This window comes from Sus scrofa, chromosome 8 (assembly GCF_054392235.1).
Source record: "Sus scrofa isolate SSC_HxYL_T2T_F1_AM1 chromosome 8, Sscrofa_HxYL_maternal_Yorkshire_Landrace_v2.0, whole genome shotgun sequence".
In the NCBI taxonomy this organism is placed as follows: Eukaryota; Metazoa; Chordata; class Mammalia; order Artiodactyla; family Suidae; genus Sus; species Sus scrofa.
In genome coordinates, this window is record NC_139390.1 from 39,887,379 (window position 1) to 39,905,719 (window position 18,341).

Genomic DNA, 18,341 nt, shown 5'->3' on the forward strand with positions numbered 1-18,341 from the left:
CGGGAAGATGGACATTGTTAATAAAACATAAAGACAGGGTGGCCCTTTAACAGAAAATCTTAGATTTTTTTTTCTTAAAACCTAATATCCAGAAAGAGCACACTGGAATTCTATTTCACTAAGTTGCACTCAGTTCACCAAACAACCCCACATTTACTGAGTACTGACTGTGTGCCGGGTACTCTGCAGAATGAACGGGATAAACGTATGAGGAGGAAGTACTCTCGTCACTAAAATGAGACTTTCAGGGCCAGGGCTCGCTCTTGTTCACCACTGTATCCCCAGAACCCACTCCCACCACTGTATCCCCAACCCATAATAGGCACTCAGTAAACACATGGTGACTGGTAAAATGAGACACTCGAGCCCATCAGAGGCTCCCAGGAGTTAGAAGTAGATAATATCAGTCATGTCACTGATGGAATTTCTCTATCTATAAGCAGATGCTGATTAGATCAAGAGGTTTGGTGATCACTAAAATCTAAAATGAGATACGACCACAAAGAGAGAGCTCATGCAAATATCTCTATCAGGAAAACAGTGTTTAGAAAATGTTTTGATGACATGAGATCTTATAATTAAATAAGCAGAATTCAGTCTAGAGCAAGGCACGGTAATGTTGCAGGAAGGGGGACCCCTCCCAGGGGCTCCTGACTAACACTCGGAAATGAATTGTCTGAGGAGATAACATGTGCTGACAAAGCAAGAGACTTTATTGGGAAGAGGTTCCCCGGGCGGAGACCAGCAGGGTGAGGAAGCCCAGGGAGAACTGCTCTGCCACGGGGCTTGCAGTCTTAGGTCTTATGGGATAGGAGTTAGTTTCTGGGTTGTCTCTGGCCAGTTGTCTTGCTTGGCCCCTACTTGGTCTGGCCCAGGATTCATTTGGGTGGCGCATGCATCTCTCAGCCAAGATGGATTCCAGTGCCAAGGATCCTGGGAGGTTGGTTGCCTCCTTCCAAATCCTCCCAGTAGCCTTCAGGGCAGGACTGTGTTCCTTATCAGGGCCTCCTGCTGTGAGACAACTCATGACTGTCTTAGCCCTGAAGTGTGTTTTCATTTCAGACCTTTCTAAACCCCTGAAGAGTGCTGTGATCCGCTGTGGCAAACAGATAAATTGAGGTACTGCAATAACACAGACAAAAACCCAGACTTCTAGGGCCAAAGAGCAGTGACATCACACCACATTCCAGAGCTGGCCTTTACTATAAGCAGGTTATACAGAAATCAGAGTCTTGTTTCCCCTCGGGAATCAAGTGGGAGGGAGTGCTGGGTTTCACAGAACAGTAATTACCAGGGGAAGATAAGCACCTTCCCTCACACAGGCTAATCAGGAAGGCAATGGGCTCCTTGGCTGTGTCACCAATGGGGTCTTGTTCTATCAAATCAAATTTGACCATCATTTAAGGGCAGAAAAAAGCATCCAATCCTTTTATAGTCTGGTGGCAACAGGACTTTGCCATTCTCCAAGTACGCAATGCATGTGAGGCAAAACTAAATCGCAAAAAGGTTCTTGGTGGCTACAGTCTCATAATTTAAGGCAGATGTGATGCTGCTGTCACTACCACCACCAAGAGAGCAGCTGTCATTTACTGAGAACTCAGAATGCTTGGCCTGCTTCTAACCATACTGTGAGGTAGGTGCTACTGGGAAACTCTTTCTGCAGATGAGAAAATTAAGACAAAGAAATGACACATAGCAGGACCACATGGTGAATAAAGATTTCAACCCAGGCAATCCGTTGGGAGCCTAGTCCTAACCCTGCGATAGGGCCATTAATAACTTGCCTGGGTCTGGTAGGACAGAGCCTGGGTGCTAGTGACAAAACAAGGGTTCATGATTAACATCGAAGGTCTCTGGGGCACAGAGACCCAGAGAGGGCACAGATGTGAGATGAAGTCCCTGTTTCACTGTTCACACTGGGAGAAACAGACAGTATCAGGTGAGAGGGACAGTCTGACTCACTGAACCCAAGAGGACTTTTTGTTTGGATGCAAAGTAAATTTATTGAAATTTTATAATAAGGTCACGAAAGTTTCATGTTTCCAAAAGAGCTTCGGTAAAAAAGGAGCCAGGGTATCTCATCACAAAATAAAAATAAAGTCCTGGATTTCATGGAAACAAAAGCTGTTGTCTTCCAAGCTCTGTGAGTATTTATTTACAGAGTGCCATTAAGATTTCCAAACTGTCCCATGATGTCTCTTCTTCCTGCCAGACATATGACCCTGGGTCCCCAAACACCTGGTCCTCTAGTCGAGGCCTGAATCATTGAGCAGATGTTTGCCAAGTGGCTACTATGGGCCATAGCCTGTGCTCGATACATCTCTCTAAACACTCATAAATGTGTGGATCTCAAGTTCCTGTTTACAAAAAAGTGACACAATGATGAGTGAACTGTTTCCAAATTGGTGAGGACTGCTGCTTGTCCTGTTCTTCCATCCCACTAATGAATGGGCAGGTGGACAGAGAAGACAGCAAAGATGGGAAGCAGAGCCAGAGCCACAAATGCCCTGGGATGTGGGGTGGTTTTCACAGGTACACAGAGGAGGAAGCAGAAGCACAGGACCAATGCTTGGGCTGGAGAGCAAGTCCCGTCTAAGAAGTAGCCACGGCTCAGCCCCAAGCAATTCTTGCCATTCCTTACATTTTTCAAAGAGAAGCAACAACAACAAAAATTCAGCTATTTATGTGAAGCTGCTTTATCCTAGTCTGGCATCCAACTGAAGGTTCTCACAAACACTAAGGAGGCCAAACACAACAGGGCCACTGAACGGGCTGAGGCCGGCTGGCTAGGACTCTGCAATCCAGTCTGCTTTAGAAATGCAGAAGGGGGTGGGGGAAAAAACTGTAATTGCAATGTATACATGTAAGGATAACCTGACCCCCTTGCTGTACAGTGGGAAAATAAAAAAAAAAAAAAAAAGAAAGAAATGCAGAAGGAAAGGCTGTCCTGGGCAAGTCCTTGGGGGCCCTTCCAAGTCCACGGAAGAACCGACTCTGAATTACTGGCAGAGCTGACTCAGTGCTGTGCTGTGACCTGGAGACAGTCAGAAGGAGGGTGCTCTGTGGAAACAAGGCGTGGAGGGACGAGTAAGGCATGTGATCCGGGTTCCCTCTGCGGAAGAAAGTGACACTGCAGCCTGCCCTGCCTGCCTGCCTTCTGTTTAATAGCACATGAACACAGCTCATTGGTTATGACCAGTGTCATGATTTGACATGCACGAGCAATCTGATTTTTTAAAAAGCAGATGTTAATCAAGAATACTGGAGTTCCCATTATGGCGCAGCAGAAATGAATCCGACTAGGAACCATGAGGTTGAGGGTTCAATCCTTGTCCTCACTCATTGGGTTGGGGTTCTGTGAGCTATGGTGTAGGTGGTAGATGTGGTTCGGATCCTGCATTGCTATGGCTGTGACGTAGGTTGGCAGCTGTAGCACTGATTAGACCCCTAGCCTGGGAACCTCCATATGCTGTGGGTATAGCCCTCAAAAGCAAAAAAAAAAAAAAAAAGAAGAAGAATACTAACATAAGCAGCTACCCAGAGTGCTCTCATTTTTGTCTTCTTTTCCAAAATGTGTCATTGAGTTAAATGTTTCAGCTGCCACCATCACCTCCTATTATCCATTGAAACTAAGTTCTGACTTAATAGGATCACCTAAGGAATAACTTCCCAAGACTCACTTTGGTGCCAAATAAAAAAAAAAAAAAAAAATTGAATAGGAGAAAAACCCTGGACCCTGACTTCTGAACCCTGACATGCTAACAAGTTCACTCACCATGAAACAGAAGGAAGGGTCCCAGCACACACACTGTCCTGGCAAGAACTTTGCCCACCAAATGGAACAGCTGTGTGCCAATACATAAGGGGAAATAAACTGAGTAAATAGGTTGGGGTGATGGTGAAGCCGCTCTGTCTGGAATTAGTAGACAACACAGCACAGAGACAAAGAAATCCGGCCTTGACCTCAGAAGGGCTGGGTTTGACTTCTAGCTCCTTCACTTGATAGCTCTGTGCCGGGCGCTGACAGACATGGCCAGCGTCGCCAATTGAGTGCCTCTAAGGAATAATGCTCATTGATACCCTAGTCTCTGCCAACCAGTCCACCCCTAGTGGACCACTCCCACCTGGTTAAGTCACCTGGGACCTTGTTTAAGTGCCCAGAGGAGAGGAGAGGTCCTGGATACAGGCTGATGTCTCCAGGGAAAGCCCCTCACCATGCCTGACCCAGGGGCTCCAGACAGAGCACACTGTCCAGTTCCAGACAGATCCCCAGACCTGGCCACTCAACTCTGTGACAGAGCCAGTCTCTGGTGGGACCTGCAGGTTGGACAACTCCCTCAGATGATTCTAAAAGGGCTGGTTTGCAGAACAGTGCTTGGAACCACTCCAGAGAAGAACTCAAATGCATTGTCACAGGCATGTCTGCAGTAACAGCGGTCTCAGGATTCCCATCCTGGAAAGCCAGAGCACAAAGGCTCTGTGTGCCCCAGTGCTAAGCCTGCTGGGGTAGGGCTCTGTCCTATTAGAGGGCTTAAGATCTTACCATGATGTTTAGATTATGAGCTCAGGGAGCTAAATCATCCCACGGTTTGGGTGCCATGTCTAGACATTTTTGGTGTACAAGAAATATTAGTTCCTATTAGTGCTGATGTGTATGCTAGGAACATGGTATCAAGCATTTGAGAAAGAGAAAGACAAACTCCATCAGTGCTCTTCTTCTCACACAAGCAAATGCACTACTGTTTGATAACCCAACTTCACATAGTTGGGCAATGAAGGCTGAGGGTGGGGTGATTAGACATCAACCTATGAGATTTTCTTCAGAGAAAGCAAGTATAAGAAGAAAACAAGGGAGTTTCCTTGAAAACAAGGGAATTGTGGGTTAGGATCTAGCATTGTCACTGCAGCAGCTTGGGTCTCTGCTGTAGCACTGTGGCACTTGTTCGATCTCTGGCCCAGGAGCTTCCGCATACCATGGACATGACCAAAGAAAAAGGGGGCGGGGGGAGAAAATTTCACCTCAACTATACATGAATTAACTGCCTTTGTCTTATAAAGTTAAAATATTTCAGTTCCAAATATGTATGTGTGAAAGAAAAATGTGAGACTCAACTCTTTGATAAGCAAAGTCTCTTTGGAGGAGAAGAATATATGTACTCCCAAGAGGATGATACATTTTTTTAATCATATTTGGTTCATCAGGAATAGAAGAAAAAGTTTTCTGCACCACAGTAAACAGAGTTTTATAAAGCAATATTTTATAGAAAATAGCAATCGTTATCAAATACTGCTCTCACCATGGAACATCTCATAACCAGTTCTAGACCCAAAGGCTGAGTGTCAATTTACCCTCCATTCCATTTGAACTAAGTCTAGGAAGACAGAAAACTGAAGAGCATCGTGAAAATGTCACAGTTCAGTCTTTCTCCCTTCCTTCAATCAGCATCATGATTTTAAAATGAAAGCTGGGAATGCAAAGGTGAAAAATACACAATCACTGCCCTCAAGGGGCTGAAGATAACAGAAGAGAAAAAAAAACAGCTGTATGCTGTTAAGTGCCACATACAGCAATCCAATGAGATAGGTACTATCATACGCCCATTCTAAAGCTGGACTAGTGGAGGTAAAGAGAGAATAAGTAACTTGTCCAAGATCACCAGGTAGGAAGAACACAGATGTACAAATAGCAATCATATGAGGCAACACAAACACAAATGCCCTAGGGCTGTCACAAATCAATACCGAGGCAGGGGGTCACTTCGGTCTGGGATGATTAGAGAAGGAATAAGAAAAGTAATGACATATGAGCTGCATCTTAAAAAACAGGGGAGCATTTTACAGGTAAGAGTGGGGCACAGGAGGTGTATTTTAGGCATAGGAAATGGCATTAAAATATAGCACGGCTGGAAAATACTATGCAGAGATGAAAAGAAAATGATTTAAATCCTGAAAGAAAACTTAAAGGTTATATTTTTAAACTTAATTTTCATTTTACATTGGAGTATAGTTGGTTTACAATGTTGTGTTTGTTTCAGGTGTACAGCAAAGTGATTCAGATATACACATGCGTATAACATTTATTTTTCAGTTTCTTTTCCCACATAGGTCATTTACAGAATATTAAATAGAGTTCCCTGTGCTATATAATAGGTCTTTGTTGATTATCTATTTTATATATAGTAGTGTGTATATATTAACCCCAGACTCCTAATTTATCACTCCCTCTCATCTTTCCCCTTGATAACCAGAAGTTTCTTTTCAAAATCTGAGTCTGTTTCTGTTTTGTAAATAAGTTTATTTGTATCATTTTTTAAATCCCACATTAATCTCACAAATTAATTCCACAATAATGGAATTCCATTAAATTCCACAATAATGTCTGACTTAGTATAATCTCTGAGGCCATCCACGTTGCTACAAATGGCACTATTTTATTCTTTTTTATGGCTGAGTAGTATTTCATTTGTTTATTAGGTACAACATCTTCTTTACCCATTCCTCTATCATGGACATTCAAAGGGTTCTTAAACATATTATATACCTGGATCTAAAGCTTTTCTCATTTTCATTCTCCTTCACTAGAGTTTTTTTTTTTTTTTAATTTTCCCATTCACCATAGCAACAAAAAGTTATCACATAATCTTCTATATGTATGCAAAGCAGAAGGTGCTCAGGTTGGTCAACTCCTGCTTTGAGAAGCTAAACTCCAAAGCCAGGACACTCCCTCGTGTTTCTACCAACGGCCCACGTGCCTGATGACAGGGCCTGGGCTACACATAAGCAGACACACGGGAATGGGAGCAAACACTCTCCTCCACTTTATACTAAATGTTATACACTCTAAGCCTTCTCCTTATCAACGAATACCTAATACATGTTGTAATTTAAGAATGCTAATTTCATGTCTGCACCCCCTTGGTTTAGGGCCTGATTATTAGGGGTGGAGGTTGGGGGGGAAGAGTGGGAGCAGCAGATGTGATGCAAAAAAAAAAAAAGAAGATCTTTTAGAAAATATTGCTGGAGAAAAGATTCTGTCCAGGTTGGGAGGGGAAAAGTTTGGGAAAGCAGCCAGGAAGGACTCTAAAAGCTGGCTGAGGAGAGATTTACTAAGGAGCATAAGTTAGGAGGCTGTAGCTGGGTACCATTGACAGGCAGACCTCTCCTTAAGGATAAAGAGAAGGGGATGGTGCTGAGGGGGGCTGAGAGGAAAACAAGAGATTTAGCTAGAACTAGCGGATATCTGTAGCATCGAAGAAAGACCGTCCCCTTTAAAGGTAACCCCGGGAAAACACACACCTTGCCCACTGCATCTATGACTGTACCTCTTATACTTAGAACCACCTTAGAGGTATGCTCTCCCTTCCTAACAACTGGCTGAAAGAAATGAGGAGAGAAGGAAGGAGAAAGAACAACAAATTTAAAAAATAAAAAGTCTGGAGTTCCCATTGTGGCGCAGAGCAAACAAATCTGACGAGTATCCATGAGGACATGGGTTTTACTCCCTGGTCTCGCTCAGTGGGTTAAGGATCTGGCATTGCCGTGAGGTGTGGTGTAGGTTACAGAGGCGGCTCAGATCCCCCGTTGCTGGTGTAGGCTGGCAGCTGCAGCTCCAATTCGACCCCTAGCCTGGGAACTTCCATATGCCTCAGGTGTGGCCCTAAAAAGCAAAAAATAAAAAAATAAAAAGCCTGACTGTACTAGATTATATCACACTGATTTTCAAATGATGGAATATACATGACATTTACTTTCCTGATGGAATTGGTCCTTTGGAGACCCTTGCACTGAGAGACATGTGATGAGCCCCCTAACTATAGGCAGGAGCCATGAGCATGAGACAGCCCAGTTCCCAAGAATCACCATTTTAAGGGGAAGCTCTCCTGCTCTTATGGTTCCTTCCTCAACCCAAAGCACTTCCACAGACATTTGGGGGCTTATTTCATCCTTGTTATATTCAGGGTGGAGAAGAATTGTCAGAGGGCTTGAGGTTTAAAAGTTAAAAAATGTTTTGCATTCCAGAGTTCCCGTCGTGGCTCAGCAGGAATGAACCTGACTAGCATCCACGAGGGAGGACAACGAATGGATCCCTGGCCTTGCACAGTGGGTTAAGGATCCGGCATTGCCGTGAGCTGTGGTGTAGGTTGCAGACTCAGCTCAGATCTGGCGTTGTTGTGGCTGTGGCGTAGGCCTGCATTTGTAGCTCCAATTCGACCCCTAGCCTGGGAACTTCCATATGCCGCAGGTATGGCCCTGAAAAGCAAAAACATTTAAAAAAAATGTTTTGCATTCCAGATGTGGCTGAATGGCAGGCTAGCTAGCTGGCCAGGAAAACAAGATGAGGGGATGAACAAGAGAAAGGGCAAAGCAATAAAGGTGAAGGAAAAAAAAAAAAAAAAAAAAAGGAGAAATGGAGAAAGAAAAAGCGAATTTAACCAAAAACCTCTAGGATCCAAAATCTGGTGGCATAAAAATATTAAAGCACAAAATAACAGTCCTATTCATGGCTGATACCAATTGTTTTCACTGCATGAACGATTTCTTCACTCAATTGCAAACAATGGGATGTCAAAACTCTCATTGATAGGGCGTGGCTTCCTTTGATGTTCCACTTTCTTCTTCAGGCAACCTTTCTGTTCTCCAAAGCAGAGTTCCTCTGGTAACACTGCAGCATATCTGCAGCACTGCAGTGTTGGATGAAACACTGGAGCTGAGCCAGAGCTGCTTCATCATTCCCTCCTTCATTCAATAAATACTGTACTTATTAAGACCCTTCCATGTGTCCGTAAGCATAGCTGGTGCTTGATAAGCATAGTTGGTGCTTGAGATACACTGGCGAACAAAGTTGATGGAATTTATGGTCTGAGGGAGGTGGCAGGCACTAATCAAATTATCACACAAATACATAATAAACTGTTCACCAGACACACGATGAGAGTGGAGGTGGAGGCCGCTGAGCTAGGTGGAGGGGCCGAGGAGGCTGACCCCTGGACATGTGGTCTGAGCTGAGCTCTGAAGGGGTTAACTGGACTGGGCTGGGGAGTTGGTTGGAGGGAGTGTAACATATTTAAGGAGCTGGAAAGCTGTAACAAAGGGTATGAAAGAACGAAAAGCCTCCCGAGTGAGAAGGTGATCAAGGAAAAATGACATTCTGCTGCTCTGAAAAGTCCAGTGCCGAGGGTGTGTCCCTTTGGTCCAGACACAGGGGACATTGTGGGTGTAGCACACTGCTTGGTAAGCATTTCTAGCTCCTCCCGACCCTGGAGAGTAATGACCCAGATTTTTTTCAGCCTGATCATCTTCATTTTTTGCTCTTCTATTATCTTAAGCAAAATACTGATTATTTTTCACTGCCGATTTGCAAGATGAGAGCCATGTCCTTAAAAAAAACAACCCCAAGGCCAACTTATCTATATTCCCAGAAACTTTTCCTCAATTTTTCACATGTTGAATCTGTATTTTACATAAGCGATAAGGCAGAAATTGGCTGAAGAGAGAGCTGCTAAGATAAAAACAATAAGGAAGTGATTAGAGATTTGATATTTTGATTGTTATTTGCACGTACCCTACCAAGAAGTTGCAACAAATACACTCTGGTGGTTTTGTTCTATCCTAAACTCTGTTATAGCAGCCCTGACGTATAACAGCTTCAACACTTCCAGCCTAGTATCTGGAAAAGCTGTTGCTCTGAAATGCTATTGTCACTCTAAAGTCAAAAGCCATTAAATACCCATTTTTAAAATAAAAAACTGTACTCATCTCGGATGATGACATCATTTTGTCTGGGCTTCTGCATTCTCAAGAAGAACAACTTGAAATAATTAAGACTATAGTGTGCAAACTCCCAAGGCGACCAGTTTTCTGATGTCTCTCATGGAAGTGTGAGCTTAGGAGGGAGGCAGGGAGAAGGTGGTGGGAAGCAAGAGATTAAAATTTAAAAACAATAACAAAGACACAATCACGGGGGGGGGGGATGGTGCCTCGGTATCTGTTTCTGGAAACAAATTTTTTTTTTTTTTTTTTTTGCTTTTTAGGGCTACACCCACAGCATATGGAGGTTCCCAGGCTAAGGGTCCAATCGGAGCTACAGCTGCCAGCCTACACCACAGCTCATGGAAATGCCAGATCCTTAACCCAATGAGCGAGGTCAGGGATCGAACCTGCATCCTCATGGATACTAGTTGGGTTCATTAACCGCTGAGCCACGAAGGGAACTCCTGGGAACAAAATTTAAAGCATTCTGCTCTTTTCTAATAGATGAAAACATGTGCTTCACTTCTTGTACATCAAAGAGATGCCCCCAATACTGTAAACTATAACTAAAGTGTTATTGTTTACATAGTGCATTGTTTCTATACTTTGATGGAAAGAGTGTGTATTCTCGGCAAGAAAGTATCCAACCTCACTTTAACTATGAAAAAAGCTTTTGGGGCCAAATATTGAATTCTGTGCATGGCGGTAATTTGCACAAAAAAGAAACCCCAACTCGTATATCAGTGCATGGAAAGAACAGATCAGATTTAACAGTTTTTCTTAACCACCACAACAAAAATAAGGAAATAAGGAGTCCAATTATTTCAGACTATAGTTTGGACAAAACCACAGCATCTAAAATTAAAACCTAAAGCATTTTACATGTTGGAAAATGTAAATCGTTAATGAACGCTGCACCCTATCAGCTTCCTGTTCCAGATGGCTCTCTGTCAGGTTGGCAACAACTCAAGAGTCTGACGAAGAGGTAAAGGCATATGTCTTCTGTTTAAAATGAAAAAAAAAAAAAAAAAAGGCAGAAGGGGGCTTCATTTTATAAACACTTCAGTGAAAATTACCACTCCGTTTGGGACCAATTCAGTCCAGGTGCTAAGTACAGAATAAACAGGCAACACATAAAGGCAGAAAAAGTCAGGCTTCTATGGGAATTACCTCCTTGGTTACATTTAAAACTCAACTTCAAAATACAAATGACCATCACCATGGTTGTACACACATGTTCTCCTTCTGGTTTTTAAAATATTAATCTTATATCCTCATATCATAAAATAAGTCAGAGTCTAGAGCTGATTGTGTTTCTTTTTAATTTTCTTCTACATCGGAGTTCCTGCTGGGGCACAGTGGAAATGAATCCAAGTAACCATGAGGTTGCAGGTTTGATCCCTGGTCTCGCTCAGTGTGTTAAGGATCTGGCGTTGCCTGCCGTGAGCTGTGGCGTAAGTCACAGATGCAGCTCAGATCCTGCGTTGCTGTGGCTGTGGTGTAGGCTGGCAGCTGTAGCTCCGATTTGACCCCTACCGTGTGAACCTCCAGATACTGCAGATGCAGCCCTAAAAAGAAAAAAAAAAAAATTCTTCTACAACAATTCTAGGTTGAACTGCTTGTACCTAAGTGTTCTCTCTCCTCCCCCAGGTCCTAATGATCCTCCTTTTTGGCTTAGAGTATTTTCCTTTATATTCTGATTAAGGGTAATTTGACTTTTAAGGGACTTCTCCTTGAACTTGGGATGTGGACTCAGCACCAACATGCTCAACAACTATCTTTTCAACGTTAGTTTCAAAAATCGTTATGTTGACATTATCACCTGTGCTCTCTTCATTCCAGGTGCTGTGACCTTAAAAGATAAACTGCAAAACACATTTGAAACAAAATCTTACCTGATACCTTCACTTGGGGAGCATACCTGGGATCTGAATTTCTACTTACCAGTAGATCACCAAAGACCCATCAAAATACTAAGAGCAGTTTTCTCTGGGTAGGGGATTCATAGGTAATTTTAGATTTTATTCTGGGTTTATTAAAGAGTAAAAGATCTTCCAAGTATGCTACAATGAACACTTGTATACTTTTGTAATCAGGAAAAAAATCCAATTACAAACATTTTAAGGAACATATAAACTTGAATGGAGTTTTAAAATTCATCTAAATGACATCCCTTCTAATGCTTATATGCAAGGAATTACATATAATGACACAGCCATGCCTGACAGGCCCAATTACTGCTACTCAAGTCTTGAAGGGTAATCATATGGTGAAAGCAGTTTTAGTTCTAAGAATTACCATAAGCCACAGTAGTTCTGATGCTGTTTTCTACCATTAGTGAAAATTCCAGACTATTATTTTTAGGCATACCAATACCTACTCTTGAAACAATTATTCTGGTGCCAATGACATCTTCATCCACTGACAGGCAAAATACCACACTTCAGAGGGAGAAGATAAGATGCATTTTTTCAATACAAAGAAAGAAAGAAATCTGATTAGTGAGTGCTCTCATGGTGGCCATATCTGGTTTTTGTATGCCAGTATCCCTTCCTTTGTGGAACCACTGCAGTCTCTATTCTAAACACCAGGGATGGATTGTCAATCACAGCCCACTGACCATCTCCCCAAAGCGCTGCCTTGTCTCCTTCCCGCCCACTACCCAACCCAGTTACAGCCATGGGACTCAGCTTGGCCAAAGGGAACCCCAAGCCCCTGGCACCAGTGACTGGAGGTCAGTCAGCTTTGTTTCCTAGGCTTGATCTACAACCCTTGAAAGAAAAAAAAAAAACCTCTTTTTCTCCTAAGTTAGTTGCTTTTCTGGAATGACATAAGCCAGGAATGGCTAGGAGGGGGATGAGGTCACACAGAGGCAGATGCGATAGAAAAGAATAAGGTTAATACTTAGAAGGAAGAAAAGCTAAGAAGACACAGAGTCCCCATCACACTGTGGGATCCCATGACCCTAAATTCCAAAATACAGCTCTGTCTCCAGACTCGCCTTATGAGCAAATATGAAAGGCAAATACCAACTAGGAAGACATGTTAGCAAAATATATGACTAAGTATGAATAACCCTAATAATACGAGTGCTCTGGATTTAAAATCATAAAGAATTATTAATAACTCAAGAGGCAAAAAGGAAAAGACCATAAGCACACAATTCACAAAAGATTAAAGACAAATGGCCAATACCGGGTTTTTTAAGCAATACACAATACAATGAAATTTATATGTGCCTTTTACATTGTGCTTTACATTTCCAAATTTCCTACGTAAAGTATGACTATAACAGTAAAGGTATTAAAATATAAAATTAACTTTAGGACTGTTAGCCTGGTATCAGCAGGCAGGATGAACAGATGGGCAGGTATGGAGTCAGTGACTTTAGAGAGGAGGCCATGGGCCACCATGTACCTGAAGAACAGGGAGCAGTTTTGGAGCGATGAAAACAGCATCTCAAAGGAAACAGATGGGCTGCAGGAAGCAGCCAACTGTTCTGGGGTCAATGGCTCTGTTGCGTCCCTTCTGATAAGCTGACAAAGACGGAATGGTATTGAGAGGGAGGTGACTTAGAGGTAGGGAGAGGAGCACGCTGATGCTGATACAAGTGAAAAGCCCAAGAAGCTGGAATCAGAGAATGGTAGCAAAAGAAGAGACCTTTAGATTCACCTAACACTCAGGTTACACACCCATGGGCATATTTAGGAGCAAACGCTAAGCCCCTGTGCTCTTGCCAACCACACTACCCAATCACTCCCATTTAATCCAGAGCTATGTGTTTAAGAAAACGACTCTGTATTCCATGCATTCCATTTCGTCTCTTTCATGACTGAGAAATTTATGATCGAATGTGCAGTTAATAAGAATCAGTAATTATTAATCTTTCTGTCACACACTCAACTATTACTATTGGCATCATGTGCAGACATAAAAATTAATGATACGGACAGTCCGTCTTGTGCATTTGTGCACACATAAATACCATTGCAAGAAGATCCATTCCAGTGGCTTAGTTAAGAATGATCGTTTTTATGATCTGGCATGGAAAAATTAAGTACTTGAGAAATTAATTGGTAGTGACCCCTTAATATCTTTGCAAAACTACTTCACTAGTTAGCTACCTTAATAGGCAGCTCTAAATATTTTTCTACACAGCTTGTGATATATTTTAAGTATGAACTAAACATTGTAAACTTCATTTGATATAGTTGTTTTGTAATATGTGCTGTGGTTAACCATTCTAATACCTTGGACAGTAAAACTAAATGTAACAGTTCCAACATTTCTCATGGGAGTGATTTAGGGCAGACATATGTTCTTCATCAGAGTTTCAAGCAGAAATCACAGAAATCAAGAGGAAAAATAGACCCTATTCTACCAAACAGTGTTACAAACTATAATGGAAAACAACAGTCTTTAAAGCTGTTGTTTCATTTTGTTTTGGCAGCCCTGAAACAAGAAATCTGAAATACTAGGAGGGGAGGTATATTCCTTAATGAAAAGTCTAATACTGGAAGGCCACAATAACTGAGAATCCATAAATTAGAACCAAGAGGTGAGCCAGAGTGTTTTCTGAAATGAATTTTCTGCTAAATCCTGAAGTCCTCTTTCAGCTGAGGGAGCAGATTCTGCAATCATGGCTTTGTACACTGTCACCTACCGTAATAAGCTAAAGTTTTCATTCAAGTGTGGGTAATGCAAAGGCTAGAAATGAACGCATAGAATCCTTCTTCTAGTTATCATAGCAACATTTTTGTCTTTTCGAGAGAAAGATTTTTGAAGTCTTAAAAACTGTTTTTCAACTGAAATAGTACCCTTAGGAGCAGAAATCTGCAGAAAGGCATATTCTGAAATTTGATGAATTGCTGAGGGAAAGCTGTGAGAGGAGGAAAGAATGCAGAGGTGATAGAGTAAAGGAAGCATAAGAGGAGAAACTGCACCTCGTCTTTCACCATTCTCTGTTGAGAAGTAGAACATATTTTACCAAGACGACTGACTTTCCATAAGGCTGGGAAAAGTACTTGACCAATGATGAAAAATGCTTTGTTTGAAAGACATACCCTCACCAACATAATAAACAAAATGTCTCGGCCTTGTGCTGATGGAAATGAAAGTGTTCATAATAAAGTGGCAGCCACGAATAGCAATAATAACTTTAGATGGTCTACGTTTAACTGAACTTTTTCAAAAGAGGAAAGCTGTCATAAGTAAATCATTTCAAATATATTTTTACTCTTGGGTATAGAATGTGGCTTTTTTTTTTTTTCACTAAGGTAAGGGCATATATATGCTTTCCAAAGGAAAGTACACTTGAAAGTACCATAACTAGCCTTCCACAACCCACTGAAGACCAACTCTCAGCTCCTTCCTCATTTGAAGTCCTCCGTTAGCTTTTTCTTAGATGATGCAGGTGGATGCCACCTGAGAGCTCACTAGACTATCCCCACCTTCAGTGTCCCTAAGAACAGTGTTTCCAAACGGGACCTGCCTTTCCCCATTTATACGTGGATGATCTCACACATGCTTAGAGGTGGTTGATCTTAAACAGGGCAATAAACAAGTGAGGAGGAACAAAGGAGAAAAAACGTAGGAAATAAGATCTCTTAGGATCAAAACTTTAACAGGAATCCTTCCATTATTTTACGCCAAGGTTTTGGGAATTGCATAGCAAGGAAGCATGACTGTAGATCTAGTTAGAAAAATACCACCTTCCCAGGATTCGAGGAGGACTTGGGCACCATGCCTTCCACAAAGCTGACTTTTCACATTGCAATATTTTTAATAGAGTTGTAAAATGTCTTAGTAAAATTCCTACCAATGTTTACGTCCCAGTGTCAGTTCTCTGTTCTAGGAAGATCTTCTCTTGGGGCTGAGTCAGACTTTCTGGCTGGCTTTATTTTCCTGAGATGCCTTCCTAATATTAAACCCCAAATTGCTTCCCAGCATTTTCATCCAACAGAGTTCTCTGAAAATCTACTTCCACTTAGATGGTATCATAATTTACAGAACCTATTTGGAAGGAAAACCTATGCTACTTTACTGGTAAGCTTATGCCAGATTAAAATGTAAATAGATGTGGTTTTTTTTTTTCCTTTTAGTTAAAAAAAGCCAAAAAAGGAGATCACTATGTCCTTTGCTTTCTCTCTTTTTTCTCCTTTTTCTTTTCTTTCTTTCCTCTTTATTTTTTGGCTTTTTTTTTTTTTTTAGCTTTTTAGGGCTCCACCTGCAGATTAGGTAAGTTCCTAGGCTAGGGTCAAATCAGAGGTGTAGCTGCCAGCCTACGCCACAGCCACAGCAATGCCAGATCTAAGCTGCATCTTCGACCTATACCACAGCTCATGGCAATGCCAAGTCCTTAACTCACTGAGCAAGGCCTGGGATCAAACCCATGTCCTCATGGATACTAGTTAGGATTATTACCACCAAGCCAGAAAGGGAACTCCCTTTCCTTTGCTTTCTGACAGAACTGTAGTGTATCATTTCATCTGCCTAGAGATCGTTCAGATTTTTTGTATGTTCAAGAGTTAGAGACTCAAAAGCTTTTCTCTGTAATCAAAAACCTGAGGCTGTTTTACTATTAAAGACTGCAACCTTTGGAGTCCTGTCATAGCTCAGTGGTCAATGAACGCGACTAGCATCCATGAGGACGTGGGTTTGATCCCTGGCTTCGCTCAGTGGGTTAAGGATCTGGCATTGTCGGGAGCTGTGGTGTAGATCACAGACGAGGCTTGGATCTTGTGTTGCTGTGGCTGTGGTGTAGGCCGGCAACTACAGCTCTGATTGGACCTCTAGCCTGGGAACTTCCATATGCTATGGGTGTGGCCCTAAAAAGACAAAAAAAAAAGATTGCAACCTTTAAGGTTACAGGCTGATTTCTGCCCTTCAGAAGATCTTTTCAACTCATGTAATGTTTTAGAATATGAGCCAACTTCTTAAACTTGGTTAATTTAGAATATAAAACCCCCTCAGAGATTCCTGGTTTCTTGAAAGATTGACAATACTAGACTCATGCTCTCCTGGAAACAATGAGAGGATCTCCAGTTTGATACAGCCTCCACCACTCCCTATTGCCCCCTTTATTAAGACTGAATATCCTTTGCTAATTATCATTGCGCTTTCACAGTTGTTTTTCCAAAACCTAACCTACATTACTTATTTATACCACTTGCTGATCCTTGTAAGCATTTGAGTTTGAGACTCCTATTGTAACTCATGATTGCTAACATTTTTAAAGTGTGGGGATACCATATAATTATGCTTTTGGTAGCTGTTAACTGAAAGATAAAGGAAAAAAATTCTATAACCTCAGCCATATCTTTAAATGAACTTCTATTTCATGAGTCACAATGACATCTACAAACACCTGTATATTTACATGTGGATACTAATGCTTTGTTTATAGATGATGCATAAAGCACACGTGGAGGAAGTGAACCTTTCGTGCTAACTCCTATATTTTCCCAAGGATCCATGAGCTAAAGGTTGGGAATCACTGGTCTAGTTAAAAAAATTCTAGACTGGGAATTAGGAAACACTGTGTCCAGTCCCATCTTTGCATTGAATGGGCTCTTGGCTGATGATCTGAGGCAAGTTAGTCAATCTTCAGGGGCCTTGACTTTCTTACGTGCAAAGAGAATAGACTGGATAATTGTTCAGAAACTTTCATCCATAAAACATACTAACATATACCTTATGAGTCCTAACACCTATTATAAAAACCCAGGAAACTCTAGGACTTTCCTAAAGTACCTGGGTTTTACCTAAAAACAAAAGATTTACTAGGGAGGGAACTGCCATGGAAAAAATGGAAACACAGCGAAAACTGCAATTTCACTACTTCCAAATTTAACTATACTTTTACGGTCTTTGTCTCAAACCATGTCTGAAAAACCAGTATTATATTTATGAATAAACTGTCTCAAAGAGAACTCAGAATTATATTTCACCTGAGCTCAGATATTTGTGGTGTATTTTTAGATATATAAGTTTAGGACTCAAACTTACATATTCTTTTCAGATCAAAGGAGATATTGTACATGAAAGCGCTTTGAACACTATAGTATTATTTAGCACTATCTGATAGTATAATGCTGTTATTACCTGATATTTCCCCAATCCTTGTCTATATAGGATGGTATTTGGCCAGACACGATAGGTACAGTAATTTGAAATTCTTTGTTCATAGATGTCTTCCAATACCAAGTCATCAAAGCATTAAAATTCACACATTTTGGATGTGTCATTATATTTAGTGTAACATTATGCTGATTTGCAGTATTTTCTGTGTCAGTATTGTCTTTAAAATGCTGTAAGCTCTTTGAAGAGAGATATGGCCTAATGATGATAATGGTCATGACTACAACAATAAAATAATAATGATGATAAAATAATGATGATGACATAGATAACATGCTGACAACATATAAGGTACAAGGATTTTTGCCAAGCCCTTCAATCAACTCTTTTATCTCATGAATTTGGTACTACTACTATGTCTATTTCATTTGTGAGGAAACTGAGAATCAGTGAGGTTAAATGACTCATTCAAGGACACACAACTACTAAGGTCCAGAGTCTGAACTAGAACC

The 18,341-nt window shown here is 41.4% G+C and overlaps 1 protein-coding gene across 6 annotated transcripts in view; it reads right to left on the reverse strand.

Moving 5' to 3' along the window:
- The window catches only part of SCFD2 (sec1 family domain containing 2), a 430,084-nt gene that overhangs the window by 238,280 nt on the left and 173,463 nt on the right, over positions 1-18,341 (reverse strand). The gene's annotated exons all lie outside the window — the stretch shown is intronic.